General features: G+C 46.5%; 1 pseudogene; it reads left to right on the top strand.

Annotated features, from left to right (window-relative positions):
• LOC116913279 overlaps positions 1-15,482 on the top strand; it is a 40,339-nt pseudogene extending 24,857 nt beyond the window's left edge.
• The last annotated feature ends 236 nt before the right edge of the window (positions 15,483-15,718 follow it).

Raw genomic sequence — 15,718 nt, 5'->3', positions numbered from 1 at the left:
AATAAAGTGGGAATGGGCAACTCAACATCTCTACTAGGTAAAGGCCTGGATGTGTACTGCTCAGCGTATAAAACAGCACAGTGTGATACATCTGTAGAGAGACGTTAGGCCCTAGGCCTAAGGCCGACTGACAGTGCATGGGGATGCATAGCAGCAAGCTAGGAAGGGCGGTTCACTCACAGTAGGCCTTGCCAGCCTCTGATCAACTGCAGGTGACCTGAAAGGGCTGGCACCTGTCAAACTACTTCTGGTTACAATCTTTTGCACATCGGCCCTTAAAGTCAGCTCCGTAGTGACGCTCCCAGGAGTGAAAAAGACACTACTTGAGAAAGATGACATCATTCTGTGCCACGTGCATTCTAAGGCCAGCTTTATGATCTGACTGTAAAAGTGAAAATTAAGAACATTCCCCAGACCAAGCTATTTTAAAGGCTCATTTCCCTGGAGGCTCAGAGCTTCATGCTGTACCTACAGTGTCTGTCCCAGGACAGGCAGACGAAGATTCTCGTGTGTGAAGAGAGTGTACTTTCATCCCACGGTCTTCAAATGAGCATTTTCTTTACTTGTTCACATAGAATCTTTGTTTCCGATAAATGAGATCCCTTGACAAAAGTCCTGCAGTGTGTTTCCTTCCCCCTTACTGGTTACCAATGAAACTCTAGCTACAGTTCCCATTTCTTTACGTATCACATGGTTAGGAAGAGTAGTGGTGCCGTGTAGACTCCCCAACTATTCAGAAGTAATGTTTTCAACAACGAGGAAGGAGGTGACTGGAAAGTTGGAAGGCTAAGAGCCCGTATGAACTGCTCCTTACTCCATGCATCCATGGGTAAATGAACAGTCACAAAAGATGGAAACGGTCACCAGGAAGAGAACTCAGTCATGCTTGGGGGTACATGCTGGTCTCGGAGCCACCTGGGATGAAAGGTCCACACGAGGAGGGTGCTGGACAAACACACTTGGTGCTGTGGACAGCAACAGGGCCAGACCCGCTTGGAAGCTATGTCAGGAAGACCAGGGATCCTTGTCAAGCACTGAGTTCTGGGGTTTGAGGATCATAAGGACTGTGGACCCCTTCCGGGCTCCCATCTACAGTTGGCGTTAAGTGCTGCAGGATTTTCTTAGCCTCTGAAGAGACTGTCTCACCCAAGGCAGTCTTACTCTTAGCTAGGGAGACATTGTTTTCCTTTCAAATAACCTTTTGCATATTTGTTTATAATTTTATTAATGCCATGGTATTTAATCAAGGAAAGGAAACCGAGTGAGCCCATTCCTGGGATGAGTAGGTCGTGGGGGGCTCCTTTCTCCTTAGCCCATTGTTGTCAGCTTAACCAGGTGGGTCAATTCAGAGTCTCAGCCACCAGGCAGTTTGTTTCTTTCAAATACTCCTCTCATAATTTATTTAGCAATTCTTATGGCCTCTTTTCTTATAAAATCCATTGACTCATACTTAGTTTTTGAACAGCTAGAACAGAGAGAGCAAGGAAATTATATGCTATGTTCTTTAAAGATAAGAATTCCAAATGCTTGCTGGAGTTAATTTGGAATTTGAAATAATTCGACAAACGACTCTCACTGAGAAGTCAAATCCTGTTTCTCACCCAGGTACTGGTGTGATTCAGTGACATCCACAGAAAGTCTCTCAGTAGAAAGAATGCAAAAAACAGACTGCCATGAGTTACACACATGCTATCCAGGAACTGTCAACCATAACGTTAGTGAGTGTAGGGGGCTCTTAGCTCATTTTCACGTATTTAACTGATACTGAATAGCTATGAAGTCAGGCACCCTGGGACTCTTGTCCATGATTGGGACTAATCAGCGAACAGATATCTCGGCTTACTGCCTGTAAATCCTCCAGTAATATTCAAGTTGAAGATGACATCTACACATGTCACCATCACAGGAGATAGATGCCATGGGAGAACCGGAAAAACTCCAATCAGAAGCTAGACTACACTCCATGCATTGCGTGGTTAAGAGCAGACCCTGACTTACAGCAAACTAAGACCATGTACGAAACACATACATAACCCCTCCCACATCAGTCATCAATAATCAATCAGAATCCCTATATGTGGGGTACATGTACTGTGCCACAAGGGGAACTGCCAGGGTGCTGGTGGAGTAGAGCATGATCACACCTTGGAAATCTCAGAACTTGAGACCAGAAGCAATGGAGCTGGCTTCCTCCCTGTTTCTGTGCCTGCCTCAGAGCAGGCAACCAAGCAACGACCAACCAGATACCAGTCGCCTCCCCAGCACCCAGAACACCTCTCCATGCTAATGAGGAACCTCTGTAGCCTTAGCCTGCAGCCAGTGAGTTTGCCCACCCTGGATATTCTTACCCCCAAACCATATAATCCTTGGTTCACCCTGAATAAAGAGTATGCATTCAATCCCATCCTGAATAAAAAAATATGAACGAGCTAAGATCGTCTCAGAGAGCTGCTTCATTAAGGATCCTTGGAGAAGGCCTTTGCCTAAAAGAGCAGAAACACTAAGATTTTTACCACACCCACACTCCTGTCTGTCCAGGACTTGGAGCTGTCCTCTTTGGGCTGGTGATCCTGCAGGGCCCTGATACTCTGAAGAGAGAGGAAAGGAGGGGAGGGGAGGGGAGGGAGGGGGGAGGAAAGGAGGGAGAGGAGAGGAGGGAGAGGAGAGGAGAGGAAGAACCCAGAACCCAGAACCACATCTATAGGCCAATCTGATAGAGACAGTTTCTCAATTAAATTTTTATCTTTCCAGATGACCCAAGCTTGTGTCAAGTTGAAAAAAGACAAAACAAAACAAAAAAACCCAAACAACAACAACAACAACAAAAAACAAAACCAAAAAACCTAACCAGTCCGTCATGGTGGGGGCGGGGAGGCATACCAGTGAGCGGCAGCCATGACAAATAAAAGGAAGCTGAAAGACCACATCATCTACTGAAAGCATGAAACAGGGAGACTGGGGTGAGACGCCGGAGTCTCATCGCCCACCTTCAGAGCCATACCTCATCCAGCAAGGCCATACCTCCTAAATCTCCCCAGCAGCGGGCCAAATGTTCAAATACCTGTGGAGACACTCGTCTTCTAAATCACAACAGCTGTTTTTCCCGTCTTCTAATATCTGTTTGGCAAAGAAGAAAGACTGGCAAGCCTGTCTTTATAAAGCTTGATGCATCTGTTAAATGAAGGGCCCAAGGCCATTTTGATCACCTGTCACATTTACTTGTGTGTGTGTGTGTGTGTGTGTGTGTGTGTGTGTGTGTGTGTGTGATAAATCCGTGTTATGTGTACTCTATGCATATAACACCTGTCAAGAGTCCTGTGCATACAGCCAACAGCTGGATAGTATGGCTACCCCCAATACCCAATTTGCTCTGGAGACCATCTATCAACTTTCCAAAACTGAAATTACACACTGGTTACCATGCCTATTTGGTATTTTTAAGGGTTCTAGGGACCCCGGCTTTCACACTTGTGGGGCACTGGACCATCTCCCAGTCCTAATTTAAAGCTCTTAATTGGCTTTAGTTTTGATCCCGTAACTGGGCAATGTTGTTCTGTAGGATAGAGTGAACATTCCCAGGAGATGGCAGAGGAGGCGGCTTTCACAGACAGGAGTGAAGTAAACAGAAACCACCAACGTGGAGCGACATGTCTGAGAGACCTTCTCTCCTCAGATAGAGGCTGGGAAGTGTAACTGAGATACGAGACCGTTTTGCCAACACTAGTTTTCGTTCCTGTTGGGGGCAAAGCGGACATGGTACCACAAATACACCAGCTGAAACTGGCCTGCTGTAATTACAATTTCTGGGAAGATTAAGTAAGTTGCTTGGCTCCAGCCTGGTGATGTGTCTCCGTTGTGACGGACAGCCCGCAGTGCGTCATGCTCCCAGTTGGTGCAGACAGGACCACACTGAGGATGGATGGGCATCTGGGACAATGAGAGTCTCAAGCCTGGCCTGAGGGAATGATGAGTGGCTGCAGCAGGAACAACAAACCGGCTGCCTCCATAAATGCTGGGGGCCGTGTAGCTGCAAAGTATCTCCTGCAGGGGGACCTAATGAGGACTGCCTGAGAGTGCAAGGATTACTGGTGCAAATGCCAGTCAATCGAGAGCTGCTGTTTAGAAGAGATACTTTCTTGAGACCAATGGGGCGTGGGTGGAGGGTATTAAAGGAGCGTACAGCAGTGCTTAGATGAGCTTCCTGTAGCCTTTCTCACCCCTAAGAGCAGGTATGGTTGGGGGTTGGGCGAAGAGCTGTCCATGGCAAGTGGGTGAGGTTATCTCGCAAGTGTTCTCCATCTTCCTTTCCACAGAGTTCCACAGGATTCTGTCTAAGACGTGGCTGGGAGATCACAGGCTGAAGTGACTCTTGTTCTGTCCATGATTGAGTCTGTGTCAACTGACTTTCTCTTACTCACTGCGTCGGATGGCACTTACGCAGACCTCTGGTAATAAGCCGTATGGAAACAATGTCTTTGGTGGACTAATTTATAGCATGTTCAAAACAAACAGCAACAAACTGGGGAGCAGAAGCAAAGAGGATTAACAAGCAAAGAGGAGAAACAAATTCCTGGCCAACTTTTATTAACTTCCCAGTAGATCAGTTTTTCTTCTTCCTGGGTCACGTGCACGCACAGTGTTACACAACGTTTAAAAAACTGTGCCAGAAAACCAGGAAGTTAGCTGGGTGTTAGCTGCCTGTAATCCCAGTGCTTAAGATGTGGAGGCAGGAGGATTGCTGTGAGTTCAAGGACAGCTTGGGCTGGTATTAGACTATTAGTTACCAATAATATATCCGAGATCATCGCAAAACAGACACCGCTGCCACCCGGAGGGAGGCAGGTATTATATCCATGCCTACATTACAGCCTCCAGAACAATCGGTTTCGATGACTCACGTTGACTCACAGGCTTTCTCTCATTTACATCATGTTTTCTGACTTCTATGGTTCCGAAATAGTTTGTGGACTCACGCAGAAGCTTGATCTTTAGAGTGGCAGCACCTTTTAAAACATGGGCTCACTCAGCTCACTGCTCTTGGAAGGATTAGTGTAGTTTCTACAGGTCCCCTGCCTTTCAATAGAATCGTTACAGCAGGGAGAATGGCCAGGGGACTGCTGTTTGATTTACTCTCCCTAGACAAAATCTCCTTCCCTACGAGTGTGCCCATGTGCCCCCTGTTCCAGCTACTTCTCCAGCTAATTCCAAGAACTCTTTGAGGTGAGCCTAATCTTAGATTTGAACCCCCAAATTGGAGCTAAAACCTCTTTTCCTTATAAAGTTTCTTATAAAGGCTCACAGGTTTTTTTTTTTTTTTGGGTTCTTTGTTGTTGTTTTATTGTAATAACACAGAACTATACATGAACAAACACAATGAAACAGTGTAATATCCTAGAGTATCTACTTAAGAAGAATGTGAAAAAAAGATTCACCAGATTTTATTCATTGCAGAAAAAAAAAAGCCCCAGTTTCCCAGAGAGTAGCTGTCTGCTAATTTCTTTTTCTAAGAGAAAACTGTACTCACAGCAAAGGTTTCAATTAAAGATCTGAGACTATCTGCTTTTCCGTTTATTTATTTATTTTTTTTCTGTTGGGGATGGAACTTATCCTATTTAATGACGTTGACAATTCAAAGGGACAACATAAACAATAGTTTATAAATACTTTATAAATAAATAAATAAAAGGGACAAGATAAATAATAGTTGTGGTTGTCTGGGTGAGAACTGTCTCCATAAGGTCACGGGTTTGAAAATTTGGTCCCCGGGTTGGTGACAGGGTTTGGCAGGGTTACAGGACCTCTAGGACACGGAGTTGGAGGAAGTGAGCCACTGGGGGTGAGAGTTTATTGTGCTAGCTGGCCTCCTCTGTGCTGTGTGCTGGTGACGTGTGGCCAGCCAGCTTCCTGCCTTCTGAGCCATCCTTGACTCGTATCCCTCTAGAGCTTTAAGCTAGAACAACCTGTCTCTGTTGGACCTTGCTTTGGCCATAGTATTTTTCACGACAACAGAAAAGTGCTTAATCTAACAGTGCAACTGGGTGCAAGACGCTTTACCTTTTGGGGACCCAAGGTTGGCTGGTTCCCTCCCTCCGTCCCTCCCTCCCTCCTTCTCCCTCCCTCTCCTTACCCTCCCTCCTCCCCAATTGCTGGATTACATCTATATTAAGACAGATTTTCTTTGGGACAGAGAGGCACAGCGGCAGCTGCACAGAGGAAAGCTTCGTGCAGTAATAGCTAACCCTCCCGTGAGAGACACATGCTCATTTCTTCTTCAAACCATTTGTTTTCATCATAAAAAGGGCCAACGCACCACCCTGATGGCAACGGCTTACTCTCTGCTACTGTGTGCAGTTTGAAATTCGACCAGAGGGGCTTGTCTTTTCGATACTGCCAACAAGTGCTGTCTCTAACTCCAGCAGGCCAGGCATGGGACTCCTGTGAGGTCTGACAAAGTCTTGACAGCTAACGCTCCCTCATCTGAATTCAGTAGCAGCCGCCTATTTGGATCTCCGCACTATGTCTTGATGGCTTTCACATAACGAAAGATTTGGAGCCTAATGGCATGCTCTCATCCCTCACCACAGAATCTTCCTGCTTCGTCTTACGTCCCCCACCCCCACCCCCTGCCAACTTCTTGCTCTGCGGTTGATACTTCCTCTTCCAAGCGCTGCTGTGGGCTCTGTAGTTTGGGTTTCAACATGAATGTAAATATTGGTTTGAAAAGGACGGCTGAAAGTTATACATGTTTGTATTCTGTCTAAGCTCCGCCCCCACAGCTATCAGGCAACAGTCAGGTATGCTCCGCCCCACCGTTGCCTGGCAACATACCAGCTGTGCCTGATACACTATAAGGGGCTGCTTGCCCCCTCCTCACTCTCTTACTCTTACTCCTCCCTTCTCCGCCCTCGTGCTCTCTTTGTCCCCGTTCCTTTTCTCCCCATTCCCTCCCTCTACTTGCTCATGGCCGGCCTTTACTTATCCTCCCTTCTACTCTTCTTCTCTCACTAAACCTTTCCACGTGGAACCGTGTTGGCTTGGTGTGTTCAGTCCGGGAATCGAGCCAAGATTTAAACCGTAACAATATGTAACAGCCTACAGCTTGAAAAGAACTGAAGTGTCATATTTTCTTCATGCTAAATAATTTTACAGCTTTGGACGACTGAAAGTTAGAACTTGAAATTTAAAAAGTGTTCTGATACCTTGTCCCAAGCATTAATGGTTATTATAAATTTCGGGAATTTTGATCCTGGCCAAGCCATCTGATCTCACCTTCTCAAATGAAGAAGGTGAGACCATTGCCTCCGATGTCTCTGCTGGCTCCTTTTTTTAAGGAATTTTTTTGTGATGTCGGGGAGCCAAAGGGGAGGAGCCATAGTTAAGTGATGGCTCTGAGAGCCACAGTTCACTGCTATTACTCTGCACTTTTGCCCACTTTTGACTACACATCTAGTTCGTGTTTGGTTTATCTAGTGTGATGGAAATGTGTGTTTTCTTCTGCTTTCTGACAGTGACAGGAGGCTTCTTTTAGTTTCTTGTCTGTCACTTCACTGAACTTTACAAACTGGTAGGAGCAGCTGTCCGCCCTTGTTTCAAAGATGAAGCCTTAGGGACTTTAAAGACAGGACATGGAAAGGCTTTATCATCTATGATTCTGACTCAGGAGTCTAGTCCAGTCCGCTAGACCCGCAAGTGTGGTAAATACCCTTTCCAGGTGATTGGGGCATTTGAGGCTCATCTGCACCCGAGTTGTCTCTCCTCCCACCCCCAGTGTTTAAATGCCCTGGTACTGAAAAGGAAGGAACCTGTAGGTCCTCTACAGTGTAAGAAGAGGGGCAGGAGCAGGAGTCCTCAGAGTTGTTTCTTTGTTCCCTTTCTTATGCTTCTGCAGACAGACTTCAAAGGGAAGCTATCCTGGTACTGTACCTGATCCCAGAGGCCAAGTTCGAATGCTCCTTTGTGTGACTGACTCAGCAGCGCTGTATAGCATGGGTTCTAATCCCTTTCTACTGGGCTGCCACTTAGTGTGTAACCGACACCGAAAGAACATTCGCACAACTCGTCTGAGGCTTTCACCTTCAAGGCCCCTACTCATTCAACTTGTAAACTCACTGTTGACCATGCAGTCATGATGGGGTGACAGTCTGAGCTTAGACATCAGTATTGATGGGCTTGAATCCTTTCTCTATGTTTTGACACTGAACCAAGGGTTAGCATTATAAATCTCACTTTTGTTATCTGTCAAAAGGAAAATTCTAGAATCCCCTCCGTTGGTGGTAGCATGAGAAAATGTGCTTTAAAATACTTGTTTGGGGGGCAAAGGAGCAAGTTCATGAAGAGGACCCAGGTATGAATTCCAGCATCTACACAGAACTTCATAACCATCTTTAACTCTAGCCCCAGAGATCTAATGCCCTCTTGTGACTTCCAAAGGCACCAGGTATCTGCATGATGCACCCATAAATACTCAGGCAAAACACTCATACACATAAAATAAGAAGAAATAAGTCTTAAAAATTAAAACAATTGTTTCTTTGCCTAGGGCTTGACAACCATATGCGGACTGTCAGTGACTGAATTCCCTAACATGCCTTCATGAGGCTGGGTCCTGAGGACGCAATACTGTGCAGGTAGATGATGTCAGGGATAGCAGTGGGGAGGCAAGCATTAAAGTTGAAACCAGTATCTGTGGTAATGTCTGGGGAGCATCTCCATGGACCTCACATCTCTGTGGGCTGACAGCAGGGAAATCAAGTTGAATAGAAGTAATCTGCCAATCATACAGAAGCCAGCCTTGCCAAGTGGGAAGAGATGTGTGCCATTTGAAATTGTTGTATGAAGATTTTTCAAAAACAATATGCTTCAAATGTTCCTTTCTCTCTTTCTATTTTCGAAAGGGTTGGAATGGAATCGTAAGTTATCAATTCCATGACTCACGAAGGGAGAGAGAAAAGATCCAGGGCAACAGAAGGTGTTAAGGAGGACGCTGTGAAAGAAGGAGGAGGCACCCCTGTCATCTGAGCTTGTCTGCCCCCAACACACCCACCCCTGCAAAGCCCTGCCCCCCTGTGGGCTCTCACCATTCAGGAAGATTTGTTTTTCATTGTGACTGGGAGGGGACCTCCTGGTACCCAGTGAGTAAAGGCTGGGTGTGACAAACATTCTGCCCTATACATCAATCACAGTCCCTTATAGCACACATTTTATATATCAGTCCCTTATAGCACACATCCTATACATCAGTCTCTTATACACATATCCTATACATCACAGTCCCTTATAGCACACATTCAATACATCACAGTCCCTTATAGCACATATCCTATACATCACAGTCCCTTATAGCACACATCCTATACATCACAGTTCCTTATTGCACACATCCTATACATCACAGTCCCTTATAGCACACATCCTATACATCACAGTCCCTTATAGCACACATCCTATATATCACAGTCCCTTATAGCACACGACTGGCTGCTTCAAACCATCGGCCAATAGTGCTGATGTGAATTAGCTGTTTGAACACTGTGTGCATGGAAGTCACTGGATCTTCTTAACCTTCCACCCTAGAATTCCTGCAGGTCTGGGGTGCTGCAGGCTCAGGGGCCTCAGCCCAGCATCTGCTTTCCCTGTCAGATCTGAAACCCAAGACCACCGTGCACTTTGTCACTTAAAGAAGTTCTGGGTGAAGACGTGACAGTTAAGGCATTTGCCAATGCAAGCCATTTAATTAGTTGCAGAAGTGCACAGAGTGAGATCAGGAAGCTGTATGTCTTCAGTTGTTGCCTCTGCCTGTCAGTGGTTCCATGGGGGAAAAGCAATGTTGAAGATAAGTTGGAGCTAAGAAGAGTGAATAACGCTGTCTCTAAGAAGTTATGTTAAGAAATCAGCACCATGACCAAAGGAATCCTCAGAGGAAAGGGTTTTAATACAGCTCACAGGCCACAAGGCACCATGAAAGGCCAACAGAGGCATCAAGGCAGGAGTCTGGGGCAGGAACTGAAGCAAGCTCAAGGAAGTCCCTGGTCACTTGATTTCTCTCAGACTCACAATTCTACCTTTATTTTACAGTTCAGTTCCTCTTGCCTGGAGAGGTACCACCCACTGTGGGCTGGGCCCTTCTACATCAATTAGCAAGTAAAAAAGGCCCCAGACTTGCCCAGGGGACAATCTGATAAAGACACTTATTCACTTGAAGTTCCCTCTTACCGGTGTCTAGTAGACAAGATTAGCCATCGCAGTTAGCAAGACTGGCTGGGAGTCCTGTGTGTAAAGTTGAACTAACTAACTAACTAACTAACTAACTAAACTAACTAGGACCTCATTCTGTTTGGGAAGTATGTAAACTCTGCCTTGCCCGAGGACACAAAAATAGGATATTTATTTTCTACGCACTGCTCTGCATCTCCAGGAAAAAATCCCCATTTTCCCCTTCTTGAATAGGCAGTATGATATTATACTTTTTATAAAAAGGATGGCATAAATTTTCATTTGAAGAGAATCCAGAGCTATGGGAAAAGAAGACACATTTTTATACTAACCCCCTATTAGAGTTGCAACATTTGACAAAACAAGCATTTGGAAAATCAGTAATTATGCTGCACAGAACTAGCTCTCCTACTTCTGTTCCTGCCTCCGGATTTTTAATTTGTCACCAGCAGGAGGAACCTGTCTCCGCTCACCTGTGATCCCAGCAGCCAGGGAGGCCTCCTCAGATGTGGATGTTCGACAATAAGCAAGCACTGTTCGCTTCCTGTGGCCACGTGGGAGGTGTCGACCTCCAGAACTCGATTTCACTGTTGCTTTTACAGTGTTAGTGGAGTGCTGGAAAGAGTTCTACGTCCAAGAGCTATGACTGGCAGCTACGTAGGGCGGGACCTCATAAACTAGTATCCTGAGCAGCTGGCCCCAAGGGCTGACTTGGGAGCAAAGTTCTAGAGGCTGGTTCTAGGGACTCTCACCTAGATCCATATGTGCCCGGGGCCCTCCTCCGCTAATAGATAATTCCTGCTCATTTTCACTGATGGAGGAGGAGGCTGTTTGCATCAGACTCCAGTTAGGAATCATCCTTCATTTTTCTACTGATATGAGGGGGCCTACCAAGACCTACTTTCCCATCTTGAACAAAATGCACAAAAGCATTATTTTTAAGCTACAAACCCACATAAGTGGGCGATTAAACCAATCTAGTCATTTGTAAGAAGTGCTTAGAAAACAACACAACCACAAAGACGATGACGACAATGATGGGAGGAGGGAGAAGAAACAGCCGACGAGAAAACAGCAGAACTCATCGCATTAGGGAGAACTGTTTCTTAAACCTTTTGCTCACGTTGCAAACCCATACCTCTTATGTTCTTGGTCACGATGTAGTCTGCATCGGGGCTATGGCCGTCAGTTGGAGAGGTGCCACCTAGAACGATGGTGGAAAGGTGGAAAGAAAGGACTTGCTTATGAAGTAAAAGCCCCTCCGATTGGGGATGCATGTCCAGAGTGCTGGCTGAGGGGAGGAAGGACGGGAAGAGGCTCAGGGTTAAGTGGCAGGAGCCAGTGTGGGATTTCAAGCCAGAGTCTGCTGGCCGAAGAGGAGAGCTGGCAGCTGGACAAGTGTGAGTTTTATTGCTGCTGATTATTAGCTGTGTGAAGACGGAGGAATTTTTAAAGAAACCGAGCATGGGCTTTAAAGCCCTGGGACGATCTTCAGGTATGCAACTCCACCCTGAAAAGAGACGGCTCATGAAACGTGTGGTTGACAATCCGCACAAAGTTCCAGGAGCTTAGAGAAGGCAAACACGAGCTTGTGTGTGAGAGATGCATGGGGCCGTGGGTTGAAACGTTAACACATGCCACCCTGTGGACATTTTAATCTACAACGGTGGCGATCAGCTTCTGCCTTTATAGGCTCTCAATGCCAAGCCCTCTCTCTTCGTAAGCGGCGGTACGTTAACGTACGGACGTGCGCCTGGCTGTTCATCTACCAGTCACCCTTACTTACTTATTATTTTTGGAGGCGGAGAACTAAGGACTGAAATACGAGTTGTCTTTCAGAAATGACGCAGACGTTAAAATATAACCCGGCCTTCGTTAGAGCCGCTGCTCACTACTCACAGAAACCTCGCCAGCCCCAGGACTTTGTTTCGTGGGCAGTGGGGATAATTACAACCCAGGCAAAGGCAACTGAGAGGCTGTCAGGGTTCTTCGTTCATGTTTTCTAAAGTATTTTAAAGCACGCTGAGACAGAACTCAATGTCCTTATTTATTGACAAAAACAAAAACAAAAACAAAAACCCTAAAATCTCTACAGAGAATCATTTATCCACCCCTGGTCAACCCCAGAGTACTGGTCAGTTCCCACAAAGCTGATACGTGTGAAATCCTTCAGCTGTCTCCATGGCTGTCCAGCCCTAGTGAGGCTGTCTTAGAGCTGTGCACCCGTCTTGCTTTTGTGCCAATGGATAGCTTTCCCCGCCTGACTGTTAACTGTGGCAGACAGTTTGCTCTTCTGAATATTATTTCCTCACAGAGAGGAAATGGCCTAGGTTGTGCTTCCTGTTTTATTTCCTCAGCCACCCAGAGATGAGGCCACAAGGCAATTGAGTTTTCCACAATGCTTGGGCCGAAATAAACCAGAAGAAAAAGAAGAAAGAAAAAAAAAAAAAAAAACCAAGAAAAGCCCTAAAACATTGCTGTTAGTTTTGTGCGTTGCTTCTAGATCTAAAGAGGGGTGGGGACAGTCCAGAAAGGTTAGTAAGTCACTTCAGTGACACACATGTGTATGTGTTCTCATGAGAACAGAGGGTTCTGAGTGTCTGTTTGCCGTGTTCTGCAAACAACTTCAGAGGGCATTGGTGCACCGCCCCTTTCTGGGCGGTTCCTAGATGTCTGAATCGACACAAGAGACATACTTAAAAAACGACAAACAAACCAAGGTGTCCTCTTTCAGCCAGTATCAAACTATAGGCGTGTTCTCTGCCAACTCATACTGGACATTTCCCCCTTGAGTGTGTTCAAAGGACTGCGGGTGTACTTTTGAGTCTCTGAACAGTTCAGTTTCTGCTCCCAGAGTCATGACCTATCACTAAGTGACTAAAATATCCCAACTAATTGGTTATTAGGGAAGCAACTTCTTTTGACGAACAGAGCCCGGTTTCGTCAGCAGTTGGTCATAAGTAGGCGTTATAAACATCTGCACTTAGTGGGCCCACAGCACAGTGGTTAATCTGGTAACCGTGCAACCCGTTACCCCGAGATCCTAAAGCTGTTATTCAGTCCAGAGGCTGAGATTTTTCTACCCTTTGCCAGCAGCCATGACTCTAAAATAATTTCTGAGTGTTTTTCCGACAAGCCTTCTTCTATCAGAAGTGTCACGGGACATGCAGTGACCCCAAATGTCTTCGCCCCACACCTGGCGATGTCTGGATGTCCGTGTTGACAAGGAGCCTTCCAAGCACCAGCTTTAGAGAGGGCTCAACCTTGTCACCCGAGAGCCTTACCCTATAGAGCTATCGTCTCATGACCTTTCTCAGTAGGTCAGAAGCGAGCTGGATGTAAACGCAACGCTCAATCGAACTCGGAACTCCCATGACACAGCAGGGTAAGGCTGCCACGTAGGGAAGACGAGGGAGGCCTTCAGCAAGAGAGGGAATGGATGTGTGTGTGAACATGTGCTCTGCAGGTGTGAAGAAATCAGAGCCCAGAACAGGAAGTCTTTTATTCACAGGAGACAGGTGAGCGCCCAAACCGCTCTCAATGTGCTGTGCACAGCCGAGCTACGCTCGACTGGGAGGCATACATGTTAGGATATATAGGTTATCCTCAGGGTTCCCAAGCACACTTCCAGCAACAGGAAGCCCCCACGCTCTTACACACTGACATCGAGAGTGTAAATGAGCCCAAGGCTGAGGGTACCCCCCCCCCCCCCCCCATTCCAAGCTAAAGCCCAGACAATGCCAGACCAGAAGCCTTTCTGAGTGCTGACAAGATACCACAAGGAGAAAATACCTTTCCTAACTTCAGGTGATTAGTCAGGCAAAACCAGGTCCACTAAAAAAAAAAAAAAAAAAATCATAAAACTAACCAGGCTGTGCTTATGAAATGCATCTGAGACACATGGATTTTGTGTTGTGACTTGGGACTTATCCCTGAGACATCTACTGATGTAAAAAAATTTTCCAATCCAGAACGAATCTGATAGGCAAAGCATTTCTGTTTTTAAGAATTTTGAGGTTTTAAGGGTTACACGATGTTTTGCCAGAATTAAAACATGATTCTGAGTCCATGATTTTACCTGCTGAGAGCTCTCTCTCTCTCTCTCTGTCTCTCTGTCTCTGTCTCTCTGTCTCTGTCTCTCTCTGTCTCTGTCTCTCTCTCTCTCTCTCTCACACACACACACACGCATGCACGCACACACACGCACGCACACACTGCATCAACAGAATTTCTGGTAAGCTGTATTAAAACATGGAGGTATATTGCTAGTAGTTTTCTCAGGAAGGCAGGCTGAGAGACAGGGAGAGATGGGGATCTGCTGAGCCGTTCAGCGTTACCATCATTCCTATGAGCATGCACTACTTTTATTGAAATACCCTTTTGAGAGCCGCCTGGTTTTCGTAGCTACAAAGAAAGATGCTTTCAGCCAGCCCCTAGTGGAGTTAGGAACACATCTAATGCTCCCAATGTTTCCCCCTCCCTCCCAGGCCCCACACAGAGCATATCGCCTTGGTTTGGGTCCTTTTTCCTAGCTCAGTCAGAGGCTCTGTCTTGGGTTTAGGAACAATCTTATCTCATGAACAGATTTCAGGTTCTCAGCTTGGTGTCCGAAAAAGTAGTGGGTTTGGGATAAAAACTGTCATGGCCTCGTCTCAGTTACAGTTCTCACAGGGTCATTAAAACTTAAAGATAGGAGCGGGGAGCGCCGGGGATCCTGCCACCTCCCACCCTGCCGCCTCCTTCACCACCTCCTCCATGGGGTCCTCTGTGCTAGTGCAGCGCGGCAGCCTGTGGCATCCAGAAGAGCAGCCAAGCACGGGCCAGGCTCAGGGCAGGCCAAGGCACATGGTGCAGGGCCAAGTAGCACAGTGCGGTAGGAGGCAAGGGGAGCCATCGGGAGACCCGCAGCTCATCGCTCTCAGAATGGAGCAGCTCAAGAACCTGTTTGACTGCTTCCACCAGCGCTGCCTGGCCAACATGGACGCTAAAGCCAGCTTACCAGAACCTGAGGCAGAAGGTGGATACTTTTGTATCAACACCACATCTGGACAAACAATGAACAAGAACCAGCTGGGAAATGGGCTGAGGCAGAGCGTGGTTCAGTCAGGCATGTTGGAAGCAGGAGTGGACAGGATCATTTCTCAAGTGGTCCACCCCAAAGTAAACGACATGGTCAGGCCACAGATAGAGCAATCCACGAGTTCCTGGTCTCCCAGAAAAAAGGAGCTGTACCAGCTCCCCCTCCAGCACCATCCCAAGATGCTTCCTAAGGATATGCCTGATACCTACAGAAAGCTCTGTTAAACGAAGACATGGATTCCTGTTTCATACGAGTATAATTTAGTCAACCATGTCATTACCGATGTCAAGATTTTGGTCTTGACGTCAGTGGTGTCCATACTGGATGGAGAACAAGTTTGGTGGGGGCACAGTTACCCATACTTGCTCATGGAGTGTGTCACCTCTGACCAGCCTGTCGAAGGATATGACTGCAGCGGACACTACT

The sequence above is a fragment of the Rattus rattus genome, chromosome 12 (assembly GCF_011064425.1).
Source record: "Rattus rattus isolate New Zealand chromosome 12, Rrattus_CSIRO_v1, whole genome shotgun sequence".
Taxonomy (NCBI): Eukaryota; Metazoa; Chordata; class Mammalia; order Rodentia; family Muridae; genus Rattus; species Rattus rattus.
The sequence above is the reverse complement of the archived record's forward strand: the minus strand, read 5'-3'. Positions and strand labels throughout refer to the sequence as shown.